The sequence below is a fragment of the Podarcis melisellensis genome (assembly GCF_964234715.1).
Source record: "Podarcis melisellensis genome assembly, chromosome: 7".
In the NCBI taxonomy this organism is placed as follows: Eukaryota; Metazoa; Chordata; class Lepidosauria; order Squamata; family Lacertidae; genus Podarcis; species Podarcis melisellensis.
In genome coordinates, this window is record NC_138539.1 from 2,401,435 (window position 1) to 2,413,960 (window position 12,526).

The 12,526-nt window shown below is 45.5% G+C and overlaps 1 protein-coding gene across 1 annotated transcript in view; it reads left to right on the plus strand.

Moving 5' to 3' along the window:
• The window catches only part of GORAB (golgin, RAB6 interacting), a 187,776-nt gene extending 175,989 nt beyond the window's left edge, over positions 1-11,787 (plus strand). The window contains exon 6 of the transcript XR_014170352.1: positions 11,770-11,787. The gene's annotated coding sequence lies outside the window, so the exon portion shown is untranslated. The remainder of the gene's footprint in view (positions 1-11,769) is intronic.
• Positions 11,788-12,526: the final 739 nt, after the last annotated feature.

Sequence of the window (12,526 nt, forward strand, 5' to 3'; positions counted from 1 at the left end):
TCCTTGGAGGTTGTTAAGCAGAAGTTGGATGGCCATCTGTCATGAATGCTTTAGTTGAGATTCTTGCATTTCAGAGAGTGGGATTAGATGACCCTCGGGGTCCCTTCAAACTCCACAATTCTATGATTCTATGAACCCATGTTTCAGTGACTCTTGTTTGTCCTTAGCAAGGGCCTGGGGCTTCTCCACTGATAGATTTGTTGCCATTGGCTTGGTCCAACAGGCTAACAACAACAACAACAACAACAACAACAACAACAATTTATTATTTATGCCCTGCCCATCTGGTTGGGCTTCTCCAGCCACTCCAGCGGCTTCCAACAAAACACTAAAATACAGCAATGCATCAGACATTGAAAGCTTCCCTAAACAGGGCTGCCTTCAGATGTCTTCTAAAAGTCTGGTAGTTGTTGTTCTCTTTGACATCTGGTGGAAGGGCGTTCCACAGGGCGGGTGCCACCACCGAGAAGGCCCTCTGCCCGGTTCCCTGTAACTTGGCTTCTCGCAGGGAGGGAACTGCCAGAAGGCCCTCGGCGCTGGACCTCATATGTTTCTTATGGAAACATTTCCAGAAAAGAAACAAGAATCCAGGTAGACTGTTCCTGTTTCCAGTATTCCCAGTCACGATCAACCCTATTTTGGAGAGGCTTTTCATTTAAAGCATGCGGGGCTTAATCGCAACCCTCGGAAAAAGCAGCCAGGGGGCAAGGATGTGTTCCGGGGAGCTCTCAGGAAAGAAGAGGGTTTTGATCACAAGCTCTGCGATTCCCTCCTCAGATACGGTGCACCGTCAGCCCCAAAGCGCCTGGCCTCACTGTGCGGCCGCCCTTTATCTGAAACGCCAAGGGAAGCAGTTTAACATCAAACCCACATTGATATTCAAATAGATTATCATGCCGGCAAATGGAGAGAGCGCTGGAGGCAGCAAAGTGTGAAGCTACGACTAATGCATTAGTATTTATGGTACAGTATAATCCCCATTTTCGGAGGCCGTATCTCGAATGGACATGTTGCCGAACACCCCCCTCCCCCCCCAATTCCAATCGCTCCTGCCTCCTCCTCCTTTTACTCTTCCGCCGCCTGCCCAGCTGGGCCCAGGAACTCCTGGCCAGGCTCTGCCGAGGTCAGCAAAAGCGATGATGAGACTTTAGGGCCCATTAGAAAAACAAATTCTTAAAACAGTGGACTCTGAAAAATCAATCACTTTTACCTCTAGCAAGGTACAGCATCCTCATCTCTCTGAAGATGCTTGTCTTGTAAGAATCCCGTTTTGTTCCGGTGACCAGCGAGCTACCCATTCGCTCAGGGATCTGCGATCTTATAGGATTGCTTAGGAGAAAGATCTAACCTAATTCTACATCCATTTCCCAGAGAGAATGGAAATTTTGGCAAAGAGAGTTCTGTATATTCAGATGTAGGGGAAATGCAGGTGTTGAGATGTGGTGCAGGATACTAAAAACAACCAGAACGAGATATTATTACTGTTAACATTGATTTACTCATCAAAGTGTAGACAAGACTAAATTAGAGGGGCCAATAGTCTGTCTGACTCCGTGGAAGGCAAAATCCTATGTTCCGATGCTCATGGTGGTGTTATAAAAGATTAATAGATTATTAATATTTTTGTCAAGCAATAAAGAGCCACAAATATCTGCATCAACTTTGCACAATCCAGTCAGCACAGGTTGGTTAGAATTGCTCAAATATCTTTTGTTTTAATGATATTTAATGATTAAATTTAATGATTAAAAATACAAGCATGGCGGTTAGATGAGGACTCATCAGCTTCTATCTTGAAGCAAAGTTTCCCCATAATTCCATTGCAATATCTACCACCGTCACATCACAAGAAGTCTGGTGAAATAAGTTCTGTCCTAAAGCCAAATCCAATGATAATAGCTGTTCATCAAGTCTGGGATAAATATAAGACCCTACTGTCTTGTAAACTGTCATTGCTGCAATCTTTCCTGTGTAATAATAAATTTCAATTAGTTGGTGGCGCAGCAGAGTGGTCCAGAAATAAAATTACAACTTTTGCTGATGCAATAAAGGATGGTAAACTAATAACTACAGCTGATTTAGCAAATAAAATGGGAATAAGAAATCCCTCCATGGTTTTGATATTTGTCAGTTAGCAAGTTTCTCTGTGAAACGTTTAAGAGCTGGAAATGCAGGTAAAGGCTTACCCTTCTTTAGGGAATAAATGATTAATCTATGAGCTTTCAAAGCCAAATAATTAGAAGGACAGGTGTATTAGGTATTAATTGCACCTGATGTGGGTAAGAAAACTATTTTAGGTTAACATGGAAGAACAAGCCTCACTTGAATCAGAGCCAGCATGGCTTCTGCAAGGGCAAGTTTTGTCTCGCGAACCTCTTAGAGTTCTTTGAGAGTGTCAGCAAGCATGCAGGTAGAGGTGGTCCGGTTGACATAGCGTGGTTGGGCTTTCAAAAAGCATTTGACAAAGTATCTTATCATAGACTCCAGAGCAAGCCTAGAAGTCAAGGAAGAAGAGGAAACGTCCTCTTTCTTGGAAATCTGCCTGGGTCAGAGGAATGTGCCACAGCGTGGGCACCGGCAGATATTCCTTGTCGACCTCCCCGCTGCGCCACTCTGCTGATAAGCAGGCGAGGTCTCGGCGATTCTTCTCAGATGTGTGAGAGGAACATACCGTTCTTCCTCTCTCCCCTTTGGTGTCCCCCAGGGAGGGGAAAGATGCAGACAGAAATCTATTTACATCCTTTATTTCTGTCTCTTACATCAGTACAGAGAAACATGTCTGCACTCCGCAGCAGTAAGAATAAACTCCACCCATGTACTTCCAGTATGGGTCATATGACACACGCTGAGCTAACATCCGGTGCTCAGTACAGAATGGACTGCCCCTTTGTTCCCATGGCAACAGTCACAAACATCCTGTTTGGCTTTCCAGCCACAAGCAGCTGACTGAGCTGCTAGAGCCTTTGCTTGCTGCTGCATTGGTGCTTTATGATAACACTCTTGTGGATCAGGAATTGGTTAAGTTACAGGAAGCCAAGAGTAGGAATGAATGGAGAGAAGCAGAACATGGAGATCACTGTTGGAGAACAAGGATCCGTATTGGGCCCCTTGCTTTTTAACTTGCTTACACTATAAATGATCTAGAGCAGGGGTGGCCAACTCCCAAGAGACGACTGTGATCTACTCACAGAGTTAAAAATTGGCAGTGATCTACCCCCTTTTTTGGGGTTCAGGTCAAAGTTGTTGAGGTTTTTTTAGGAAGCAAAGCCCTGGTTTTAGGGGTGCAGGCTGCAGGCAAAGTTGTTTTGGGGAGCTTTTTGGAGAAGCATATGTTGTTGAGTTTCTTTGGTGGGAGCCGGTAATCTACCTATGATCTACCACAGACATCCAGTGATCTACTTGTTGGGCACGCCTGATCTAGTGAAATGACCACGTTTGCTGGTGACAGGGTCATTAAATACAGAGACATTGTGAAGAGCTCCAAAAGCACATCTCCAAAGTGAGTGAATCTGCCAATGCAAATGCAATTCACTGCAAATATGTGTTTTGGTTTAGAGAAAAGGAGTGCAAGAAATGACACAGCAGAAGTTTTGCCTGGCATGGAGAAAGGGGCTGGAGAAAAGTTTTGCTCCCTCTCTCACAACACTAGAACTCAGGGACATCTAATGAAGCTCAATGTTGGAAGATTCGGGATGGATAAAAGAAAGTACTGTATTTTTCCGTGTATAAGACGCCCCCATGTATAAGACGCCCCCTACTTTTGGGGATCCCAAATTAAGAAAATGGGGGGAGATGGCCCTGAGTTGTTGAGCTTTTATTGGGGGGAATTGCCCAGGTTTGTTGAGTCTTTTTTTGCAGGGGAATGCCCCCAAAATCACTCACCCGACGCTGCCAAATGCGCGAGTCCCAGAAGAAAACAATCGCACACAATTGGCGCAGCAGCAGCCAACCCACAACAACCCTCGACAAAACTACCATTCACCCACCCAATCGCCTCTGACAAGCTCCTGCTCACAGCTGAAACCAATCGCCCGTCCCGCATATGCACTATCTGTATATAAGATACCCCCTGATTTTTTTAAAAATGTTTTTTATTAGGAATTTCAACATAACATTTTATCAAAATCATACCATCCTCATTTCCCCCCTATTTTTCACTCCCCCCCTCCCCGGAAAGGAAACCCGCTCCCAGCCCTTGCCTCAGCTCCTCTCTCTGGTTTTTCAGCACATCTTATTGTCTGCATATTGTACAATTGTAAAGATCCTTAATCTATCTGTCTACATGTTACCAAAAGCAGAGACATCACCTTGCCAACAAAGGTCCGTATAGTAAAAGCTCTGGTTTTCCCATTAGTGATGTGTGGAAGTGAGAGCTGGACCATCAAGAAGGCTGATCTCCGAAGAAGTGATGCTTTTGAATTATGGTGCTGGAGGAGACTCTTGAGAGTCCCATGGACTGCAAGAAGATCAAACCTCTCCATTCTGAAGGAAATCAGCCCTGAGTGCTCACTGGAAGGACAGATCCTGAAGCTGAGGCTCCAAGACTTTGGCCACCTCATGAGAAGAGAAGACTCCCTGGAAATTACCCTAATGTTGGGAAAGATGGAGGGCGCAAGGAGAAGGGGACGACAGAGGACAAGATGGTGGGACAGTGTTCTCGAAGCTACCAGCATGAGTTTGACCAAACTGCGGGAGGCAGTGGAAGACAGGAGTGCCTGACGTGCTCTGGTCCAGGGGGTCACAAAGAGTCGGACACGACTAAACAACTAAACAACAACAACTTGTTACCAATAATAATTTGTGTATGTCTATTCAAAACCTGCCAAGGAGTCCAGTTCATTTTGTTGTTTCTTTAAGTACGTTGTAAAAAGTTCCCATTGTTCTTTAAAGTCACAGTTGTCCTTATCACGCAGTTTGTATATCAGTTTCGCCAATTCCACATAGTCCATCCCTTGCCACTGTTCTTTTGTTGGGGTTTCTTCATTCTTCCATCCTTGTGCTACTAAGACTCTTGCTGCCGTTGTCGCATACATAAATACATTCTTCATTTTCCTTGGCAGGTCTTTTCCTACAATCACCAACAAAAATGCTTCTGGCTTTTTTTTACAAATGTTAATTTGAACATTTTCTTCAACTCATTGTATATCATTTCCCATTTTTATTTTATTTTACTACAATCCCACCACATATAGTAAAAGGTCCCTTCTTTTTCCTTACATTTCCAACATATATTTGAACCAGTTTTATACAGATGCCTCCTGATTTTTAACCTTATTTTAGAGTGAAACAACCTTGTCTTATACACGAAAAAGTACGGTACTTCTTCACACAGGCATAGTTTGACTGTGGAACTCTCTCCCACAAGAAGCAGTGATGGCCTCCAAGTTGGATGGCTTTAAAATTCCTGGAGCAAAAGCCTATCAATGACTACTAGCCAGGATGGCTGTCCTGTATCTCCCCAGTCGGAGGCAGAATTTCTTCTGAATACCAGCTGCTGGAAACTACAGGAGGGGAGAGTTTTCACGTGTTTTGGTTCCTGCTCGCGAGTTCCCCATATCGGGATCTTGTTGGCCACTGTGAGAACAGGATTCTAGACTAGATGGGCCAAGGCCTCGATCCAGCAGAGTTCCCACATTTTTCAGAATGGAAAATTATAAATGCCAGTGGAAATGTATTTTTCACAATGCAGACAAAGATTAAATGTAAGGTATTGGTTGTGTTTATTGGATTTATGAAAGATTTAGAAAACTTACTGATTAGAATACGGTATTTGTGTGTGATTATATGGGAAAAATACAGAATAGCAGATACAATCTTGCTTAAAATATATATATAGGAAGTGTGGTGTAAGCGATGGAAGTCAATCCATGAAATTTTATTATTGAGATATTTGTAGAATAAATTTGGAAGAAATTCTTTCAATTTTTCTTCTTCTCTTTATTTTTTCTTTTTCTTTCTTCTTTTCTTCCTTTTCTCTCTTTTTTATATATGTGTGCTTATCTGAAATATATATGTATGTATGTATTTGCAATATTTTGCTTATATTTTGTAATAATTATGTTAAATAAATTATTAAATTAAAAACAACAACAACAACAACAGGATGCTGGACTAGATGGGCAAATCCAGCAGAGCGCTTACGTTTCTCAGAAAAGAAAATTCCAAATGACGGTGGAAATGTATTTTTCACAATGGGACAAATTTCTGCCGGTGCATCAGACTTGAAAGAAACTTCGATGAAGTTTTGTACTGTTGGCAATATAACACTGCAAAAAAGGGGGGCAAATATATTTCCCAGTGTCAGTAACATATTGTAAATGTTGGGGAATTAAGTTGATTTTTACCCACACATGGTGGACTTGTAAGAAAATAAGTGGTTTCTGGAAGAAGGTTACAGTTCAAAGAAACAAAATGATTGGTTCCTCTGTCCCTCTGAACCTATTTGTATGTTTTACCTAGATGCCTTAATGGTGTTATGAGAAGTGAGCATTTTGAATGGATTAGGTAGGAAGTATAAGGTAAGTAAAGGGACGCGGGTGGCGCTGTGGGTAAAAGCCTCAGCGCCTAGGGCTTGCCGATCAAAAGGTCGGCGGTTCGAATCCCCGCGGCGGGGTGTGCTCCCGTCGTTCGGTCCCAGCGCCTGCCAACCTAGCAGTTCGAAAGCACCCCCGGGTGCAAGTAGATAAATAGGGACTGCTTACTGGCGGGAAGGTAAACGGCGTAAGGTAAACGGCGTTTCCGTGTGCTGCACTGGCTCACCAGATGCAGCTTTGTCACGCTGGCCACGTGACCCGGAAGTGTCTCCGGACAGCGCTGGCCCTCGGCCTCTTAAGTGAGATGGGCGCACAACCCTAGAGTCTGTCAAGACTGGCCCGTACGGGCAGGGGTACCTTTACCTTTTTTATAAGGTAAGAACAGAAAGTATAGCTATAGGCCCCGACCGGAGACTGTGTGCGGCTCCTGCACTCAAGGAACAGATCTGCAAAAGAGAACATTTCTTTGTTCATCTGCATGAAGGAAGGCAAAAGAAAGAAACATCGGAATAACCTTAGACGCTGTTCATTTATCATATGAAACAACAGCTTAATTACAGATATTTGCAAATATAGAACGCTTGCTTTCTTGGGATAATGAAAGCCTTCGTATTTCTTCTTGAAATGAAAGGTGGCGTATAAATTGTTTTATTATTATTATTATTATCATCATCGTCATTATTAATATGCAGTGTGTGCCAATCACAGATAATTGCATCCTTTTGTATTTATCAATGTTGTTGTTGTTGTTGTTTAGTCGTTTAGTCGTGTCTGACTCTTCGTGACCCCCTGGACCAGAGAACGCCAGGCACCTCTGTCCTCCACTGCCTCCCGCAGTTTGGTCAAAGTCATGCTGGTAGCTTCGAGAACACTGTCCCACCATCTCGTCCTCTGTCGTCCCCTTCTCCTTGTGCCCTCCATCTTTCCCAACATCAGGGTCTTTTCCAGGGAGTCTTCTCTTCTCATGAGGTGGCCAAAGTCTTGGAGCCTCAGCTTCAGGATCTGTCCTTCCAGGGAGCATTCAGGGCTGATTTCCTTCAGTATGGAGAGGTTTGATCTTCTTGCAGTCCATGGGACTCTTAATTATTTATCAATAATTAAGGGCAAATGGGCTGATTTGGAATAACAGTTTGTACTGCTCCTTTACTTCTTGTTTGTCTTGGGGTGGAATTCACTGTTGCAGTGTTACAAAACTTCCTTCTGCACAAGCCTGTCGGTTTGCCAGCCTGCTCCTTCCACGGGCGAGAAAGCCCATAAGAACAGAGACAAGCTTGCTGGAACAGCCCCATGCCCACCTAGTCCAGCATCCTGTTTGGGGAAGCTTTTAATGTTTAAAAGACCACTGTATTTTAATATTTTATTGGAAGCTGCCCAGAGTGGCTGGGGAAACCCAGCCAGATGGGTGGGGTGTAATAATAATAATAATAATAATAATAATAATAATAATTTGGTATTGTTTAGTTGTTTAGTCCTGTCCAACTCTTCATGACCCCATGGACCAGAGCATGCCAGGCACTCCTGTCTTCCACTGCCTCCCGCAGTTTGGTCAACCTCATGCTGGTAGCTTCGAGAACACTGTCCCACCATCTCGTCCTCGGTCGTCCCCTTCTCCTTGTGCCCTCCATCTTTCCCAACATCAGGGTCTTTTCCAGGGAGTCTTCTCTTCTCGCGAGGTGTCCAAAGTCTTGGAGCCTCAGCTTCAGGATCTGTCCTTCCAGTGAGCACTCAAGGCTGATTTCCTTCAGAATGGAGAGGTTGGATCTTCTTGCATTCAAATGCCTGCGAATCTGCATGCGGACTTAAAATAATGGCAAAAGTATGGAGAAAACTGAATTTAAGGTTGGGAAAAAAGATGAGAAATGGAGGGAAACCAATACTAATGATTTATCTACCTGCAACCAGTGTTCCTGGGTGGTTCTTTGTTATGTACTGAGTGAATAGGATCCAAAATGCAGCAGTCTGATTGGCCCTAGAACAATAGGATCCGGAATGCAGCAGTCTGATTGGTCCACAGGAGCCACCCAATCCAGCTCCAGGTGGAAGTGAATCCGCAACCTGATTGGCCTACAGGAGAGTCCCGGAATTAGCCAATCACGTGGGACCCATTGTGTAAATAATGTATATAAAGCAGACATTCTGGGGGAACTTGCATTCCTCCTCACCACTATGAGCTGAATAAAGAGCATGAAATCCATTCTCGACTCTGAGTGTTAAGTTGTGGGTGAACATATCAGACGACACAGCGATTCTTCAAACAGCTCTTGTTTATTCACAGGCCAGGACAGAACTGAAGGGCTCAGTCAGCCTGCTTATATAGAGCTCCAGTACAACGTTACTGTAACAACTTTCTAAAACTATCCAATCACTGAACGTCACTTTCAATCCCTTATTTGCATAACTATCTACAGTATCCCCCTGCTGGCCCAGGGTGAGAACTTCAGTACATAACCGAGTATATTTCATTCGTTTTGGGCACAATGAAGCTTGGCTCACTTATTTGAAACACCTGGAGTCATTTTTCTTTGGCGGTTGACCTTTTCCCTCTGTATGCCTTCATTCCGCTTTCATTGTGATGTAGTGTGGATTGCGGAGAGCCGAGCAGGGAGGCGACGGCTGGCTTTTCTGGCCGCCTCTTGGCCCCTTCCATGCCGCTCATCCTGTGCGTTGGCCAGAGGCTAGCCGGGAGCTTTTCTCCCAGCCTCAAGCCACTCCCCGAGGGACCATTTTTTAAAAGATGCAGGAAGAACTGCTTCCCTCCACAAGCCTCATCCATCAAGCGAGGCGATGTAATTGCCCCCCTCCCTCCCTCCCCCAACATGCCTGTCAGCATCCCAGAGAGAAAACAGTGATAAATAAACTTGTGGGAAAGAATCTGCCATGGTCCACCCTCTTTGACACTTGATTTATCTGTTATTTTTACTTTACACAGAGAGACCTTCCTTGCTTTGGGAGGTAAGGCTGATGTTGTTCCCCAGATCAGGCTGTCTGAAGGAAGCCGTGAGGCCGGCAGCCACTGACGGAGCCTCCCAGGAACTTTTAGAATCACAGAATTGTTGAGTTGGGACCCCAAAGGGTCTTCTAGCCTATCCCCGTCCCTTGTTTAATTTTCTAAGATCGGTGTTCTGGAAGGGTTCAAGTTTGCATGAACCCCACACTGAGAAAGGAAACCCAAATCCCTATTTGTGAGGAGGAGCCTGGGCTGCCTGCACTTATGAAGGACACTCTGCACATGATCAAAGGTACCCTTTCTTTATTTCCACATGCTAAGTCCTGGAAAGCTGGTCGCCGAAGAATGGATGCTTTGGAATTGTGGTGCTGGAGGAGACTCTTGAGAGTCCCGTGGACTGCAAGAAGATCAAACCTCTCCATTCTGAAGGAAATCAGCCCTGAGTGCTCACTGGAAGGACAGATCCTGAAGCTGAGGCTCCAAGACTTTGGCCACCTCATGAGAAGAGAGGATTCCCTGGAAAAGACCCTGATGCTGGGAAAGATGGAGGGCACAAGGAGAAGGGGACGACAGAGGATGGGATGGTGGGACAGTGTTCTCGAAGCTACCAGCATGAGTTTGACCAAACTGCGGGAGGCAGCGGAAGATAGGAGTGCCTGGTGTGCTCTGGTCCAGGGGGTCACCAAGAGTCGGACATGACCAAACGACTAAACAACAAGTCCTGGAAATTGAAACACGCTTGGGATCTAAACTCTCGTGAGGCCCAATTCGAATTCAAATCCAGTCCTGCCTCAGTTCCTCCCCACTGAGTCTCCACAGTTTTGTTGTCAGGAGACCCCCTGTTCCCTGCCCAAAGCAACAATACCCAGAGTCCCCCTGGAAGAGGGATTAAATGCTAAATTGTTATGAGAACTGTAGCTCTCTGAAGGGACGTGGGTGGTGCTGTGGGTTAAACCACAGAGCCTAGGACTTGCTGATCAGAAGGTCGGCGGTTTGAATCCCCGCAAAGGGTTAGGCTCCCGTTGCTCGGTCCCAGCTCCTGCCAACCTAGCAGTTCAAAAGCACACCAAAGTGCAAGTAGATAAATAGGTACCACTCTGGCGGGAAGGTAAACGGCGTTTCCGTGTGCTGCTCTGGTTCGCCAGAAGCCGCTTAGTCATGCTGGCCACATGACCCGGAAGCTGTACGCCGGCTCGCTTGGCCAGTAAAGCGAGATGAGCGCCGCAACCCCAGAGTCGGTCACGACTGGACCTAACTGTCAGGGGTCCCTTTACCTTTACCTAGGAATTTGTTCATTCCCCCCCCCCCCAAAAAAAATAGTCTGGCCCACCACATGGTCTGAGGGACGGTGGACCGGCCCATGGCTGAAAATGGTTGCTGATCCCTGCCTTATGAGGAACAGTTGAGGCGATAGGATAGCCATATCCAAATATCTGGAGGGCTGCCACATGGAAGATGGAGCACTTTTCCACAGCTCCAGATGGCGGGACCCGAAACAATGGATTCAAATGGTAAGAAAGGAGACTGAACATTCGGAATAACTTTGGGAAGGACCTGCGGCTCCATCAGCAAGGTAGGCTGTCTTGGAGGGTTCAATTCTTCAGAACCCCTTGCAAAATTTCTGACCGCATCCTGGATCACGTCAGCCTCACTGTGTGGATTGCCACTGGGGAGAATATGATTGAAAGCCCCCCCTTAGAGATCTCATTCTGCCACTAATTGTGTGACACCTTGATTAACTTTTGCATTTATTTTCTCATGCACCCATTTAATGCAATCTGTTTACCTAATGATGCCCACAGATGCTATTAATATGCACTTATTGCTAATAATCAGTCACAGATGCTCAGAGCAAATTGATGATATATGGCCCCTCCAGGTGTGTTATTGGAAAACCATGAGGGAGGGCCAGGAGTAATTGATTGATCATAAACCAGCAGACAGGTGAGACAGATAAGAACATGAGAAGGTAAGAATAGCCTTCGGAATCAGGCTAGTGGCCCATCTCGTCCAGCATCCTATTCTCACAGTGGCCAGCGAGATGCCTGTGGAAAACTAGCCAGCAGGATTCGAACACAAGAGCCCTTTCCATTCCTGCGGCCTCCAGAAACTGGTATTCAGAAGCATCATAGAATCCTAGAATCTTAGAGCTGGAAGGGACCTAAAGGTCATCTAGTCCAAAAAGCAGAGACATCACCTTGCCGACAAAGGTCCGTATAGTTAAAGATATGGTTTTCCCAGTACAGTGGTACCTTGGGTTACATATTCTTCAGGCTACATATGCTTCAGGTTAGAGACTCCACGGACCCAGAAATAGTACCTCGGGTTAAGAACTTTGCTTCAGGATGAGAACAGAAATCGTGCTCCGGTAGCGTGGCAGCAGCGGGAGGCCCCATTAGCTAAAGTGGTGTTTCAGGTTAAGAACAGTCTCAGGTTAAGAACGGACCTCTGGAACCAATTAAGTACTTAACCCGAGGTACCACTGTAGTGATGTATGGAAGTGAGCCGGACCATAAAGAAGGCTGATCGCTGAAGAATTGATGCTGGAGGAGACTCTTGAGAGTCCCATGGACTGCAAGAAGATCAAACCTCTCCATTCTGAAGGAAAACAGCCCTGAGTGCTCACTGGAAGGACAGATCCTGAAGCTGAGGCTCCAAGACTTTGGCCACCTCATGAGAAGAGAAGACTCCCTGGAAAAGACCCTGATGTTGGGAAAGATGGAGGGCACAAGGAGAAGGGGACGAGAGAGGCCGAGATGGTGGGACAGTGTTCTCAAAGCTACGGACATAAGTTTGACCAAACTGCGGGAGGCAGTGGAAGACAGGAGTGCCTGGCATGCTCTGGTCCAGGGGGTCATGAAGAGTTGGAAAAGACTAAACGACTAAACAACAACAGCAATCGTATCCCCTCTCAGTCTCCTCTTTTCCAGGCTCAATGGGAAAGAGTTGATTGAGCTCAACTCTTCCACTGCCTTATTTCGCGAATAGTAATGGATTATTATTATTATTTAAGAATCCGATGGCTTCCCTCTCCAAATCCCGCCAA